The following is a 3,929-nucleotide window of genomic DNA, read 5'->3' on the forward strand; positions in this document are numbered from 1 at the left end:
CTTAAGAGCCTTTGGTGAGCCACCTTGTCAAAGGCTTTCTGAAAATCTAAGGACACTCTATCCACTGGATCCCTCTTGTCTACATAGTTGTTTATCTCCTCAAAGAATTCTAGTAGATTGGTGAGGCATGATTTCCCTTTAAAAAAACCATGTTGACTCTTTCCCAACAAATTATGTTCATCTATGTGTCTGACAATTTTGTTCTTTACTAGAGTTTCAAATAGTTTGCCTGGTACAGAAGTCAGGTTTATCAGCCTGTAATTTCTGGGGTCACCTTTGGAGCCCTTTTTAAAGACTGGCATCATATTAGCTATCCTCCAGTCATTTGTTACAGAAGCTGATTTAAATGATCGGTTACAGATTACAGTTAGCAAGTCTGCAATTTCACATTTGAGTTCCTTCAAAACTCTTGGTCCTGGTGACTTATTACTGTTTAGTTTATCAATTTGTTCCAAAACCTCCTCTAATGACACCTGACACCTCAATCTGGGACAGTTCCTCAGATTTGTCATCTAAAATGAATGGCTCAGGTTTGGGAATCTCCCTCACATCCTCAGCCTTGAAGACCAATGCAAACAATTCATTTAGTTTCTCCGTAATGGCCTTATCGTCCTTGAGTGCTCCTTTAGCATCTTGATCGTCCAGTGGCCCCACTGGTTGTTTAGCGGGCTTCCTGATTCTGAGGTAATTAAAAAAAAATGGCTATTATTTTTTGAGTCTTTGGCTAGCTGTTCTTCAAATTCTATTTTGGCCTTCCTAATTATATTTTTACACTTCATTTGCCAGAGTTTATGCTCCTTTCTATTTTCCTCATCAAGGATTTAACTTTCACTTTTTAAAGAATGCGTTTTTGCCTCTCACTGCTTCTTTTACCCTGTTTAGCCACGGTGGCCTTTTTTTGGTTCTCTTACTGTGTTTTTTAATTTGCAGTATACATTTAGGTTGAGCCTCTATGATGATGTCTTTAAAAAGTTTCCATGCAGCTTGCAGGGATTTCACTTTCGGTGCTATACCTTTTAATTTCTGTTTAACTAACCTCCTCATTTTGGTGTAGTTCCCCTTTCTGAAATTAAATGCTACAGTGTTGGGCTGTTGTGGTGTTTTCCCCGCCACAGGGATGTTAAATTTAATTATATTATGGTCACTATTACCAAGTGGTCCAGCTATATTCACCTCTTGGACCAGATCCTGTGCTCCACTTAGGACTAAACCAAGAATTGCCTCTCCTCTTGTGAGTTCCAGGACTAGCTGCTCCAAGAAAGAGTCATTTAAGGTGTCAAGAAACGTTATCTCTGCATCCCGTCCTCAAGTGACATGTACCCAGTCAATATGGGGATAGTTGAAATCCCCAATTATTATTGATTTTTTTATTTTAATAGCCTTTCTAATCTCCCTGAGCATTTCACAGTCACTATCACCATCCTGTTCAGGTGGTCGGTAGCATATCCCTACCACTATATTCTTATTATTCGAGCATGGAATTACTATCCATCGAGATTCTTTGGTTCATTTAAGATTTTTACTTTATTTGATTCTACGCTTTCTTTCACATATAGTGCTACTCCTCCACCAGGACGACCTGTTCTGTCCTTCCAATATATTTTGTACCCTGATATTACCATGTCCCATTGATTATCGTCATTCCACCAAGTTTCTGTGATGCCTATTATATCAATATCCTGATTTAATACGAGGCATTCTAGTTCACCCATCTTATTATTTAGACTTCTAGCATTGGTATATAAGCACTTTAAAAACTTGTCACTTTTTAGCTGTTTGCCATTACATGATTTAATTGAATGAGACTTCTCATTTGACAGTTTCTCATCAGATCCTACCTGTATTTTATCATCTTCCATCCTCTCCTCCTTACTAGGACATAGAGAATCTCCATTAATAGATCCTCTCCTAAGGGATGTCTCTGTCTGAACCACGTGCCCCTCTACACCTGTTGGCTTTTCCTCCAGGCCTTAGTTTAAAAACTACTCTATGACCTTTTTAATTTTAAGTGCCAACAATCCGGTTCCATTTTGGTTTAGGTGGAGCCCATCCTTCCTGTTTTGATTCCCCCGTCCCCAAAGTTTCCCCAGTTCCTAATAAATCTAAACCCCTCTTCCTTATCCTGTCGTCTCATCCACCCATTGAGACCCTGCAGTTCTACCTAACTGGCCCTGTGTTTAGAACTGGAAGTATTTCAGAGAATGCTACCATGGATCTCTTACCTAGCAACCTAAATTTGGCTTCCAGGACCTCTCTCCTATCCTTCCCTGTGTCATTGGTACCTACCTGTACCACGACCACTGGCTCCTCCCCTGCACTACAGGTAAGTCTATCTAGATGTCCCTAGAGATCTGCAACCTTTGCACTTGGCAGGCAACTCACCATGCGGTTCTCCCGGTCATCGCAAACCCAGCTATCTATGTTTCTGATGATCAAACCCCCCATAACTATTACCTGTCTCTTCCTGATAACTGGAGTTCCCTCCCCCAGAGAGTATCCTCAGTGCAAGAGGATATCACAACATCATCTGGAAGGAGGGTCCCACCTATGGGATTGTTTCCCTCTGCTCCAGTTGAATGTTCTCCTTCTCTGGGCCTTTCATCCTCCTCAACAGCACAGAGGCTGTCAGACCAGGGGTGGGACTGTTCTACTGTGTCCCGGAAAGTCTCATCTATTTACCTCTCTGTCTCCCTTAGCTCCTCCAGGTCAGCCACCCTGGTCTCCAAAGCCCGTACACGGTCTCTGAGGGCCAGGAGCTCCTTGCACCGAATGCACACATACGCCATCTTCCCATAGGGCAGGTAATCATACATGCTGCATTGGATGCAAGAAACTGGATAGCCCCTACTCTGTTATTTCCGACAATAATGATCCAAAATGTCTCATATTTGTCTCTGTTACACCTTTGAGCCTGGGCAGGTAGAAAACAAACATGTTAGTAGAGGACACGTACTTCTGCTGTGTATAATTTTCTATCTACCCTGCTATTGCATGAATCATGAGCAATAAAAAGAAGAAAAAAAAAAAGGCAGCCCCCATTGATTTGTTGTACTTCACTGTACAACTTTCTCTAATGACTAGGATGGGTAAAAGCCTTTTCTTCCTTTCATGATGCTCAGACTAACCGTGAGCTGAGGTTTAAATTGAGATCGCTGGCCCTTAAGCCGGTTGGGAGAGAGCCCAAAAAGTGGGACCCAACCAGAATTAAAAGAAGCCGGGAATAGCATTGTGTTCATTTTATTTTTAAGGGGACTAGGCTCTCCTAAAGTACACTTCATTAACACACATGCACATTAGCTCTCCTGATAAAGGCCTTAAAACGTGACCTCCAACTGAAAATTATCCGGCGTTGACCACCACCAGGCCCCCGGGCCAGCCGGAGGACCCTGCTCGGAGCAGCCCGCCAGGGGCAGGTAGCTCCCGCCCCAGCGTGCCAGTGCCCGAGCCCGGGGCAGGAGCCACTTTCCGACGGGGCGTCAGTGGGGCGCGGCTGGCTGCAAACGCCCCCTCCTGAAGGGACTCGCGCCCCGGGCGGCAGCCGCGCAGCTGGGAGCGGGGCAGGGCGCGCCGGCCCAGGGGCCGCGTGAAGCATCCGCGCGGGAGCGTCCGAGGGAGCGGAGCCCGGAGTCCGGAGCCCGGCGCCCGGCGCCCTCGCCCTGCAGCGCCGGCGACGTTACCGGGCCGCCCCGCGGGTCCGAGCGGCGGGTGGGACCCAGGAGCCCCCTGCGGCCCGCGGCGGCGGCCCCGCGGCCGGGCCTCGGCCTCGCGGGGGCAGGGCGGGGCCCGCGGCCGGCGCGTGAAGAGGGCGGCCGCGGGGGCGGGACTCGGCCCGCCCTTCGGCCGGAGGAGCCGCCGGCCCTCGCCCGCCTCGGTCTGCGGGTGACCCGGAAGTGCTGCTGCTCGGGAACCACTTCCGGGTGCAACTAGCT

This window comes from Eretmochelys imbricata, chromosome 16, assembly GCF_965152235.1.
Source record: "Eretmochelys imbricata isolate rEreImb1 chromosome 16, rEreImb1.hap1, whole genome shotgun sequence".
Classification (NCBI taxonomy): domain Eukaryota; kingdom Metazoa; phylum Chordata; order Testudines; family Cheloniidae; genus Eretmochelys; species Eretmochelys imbricata.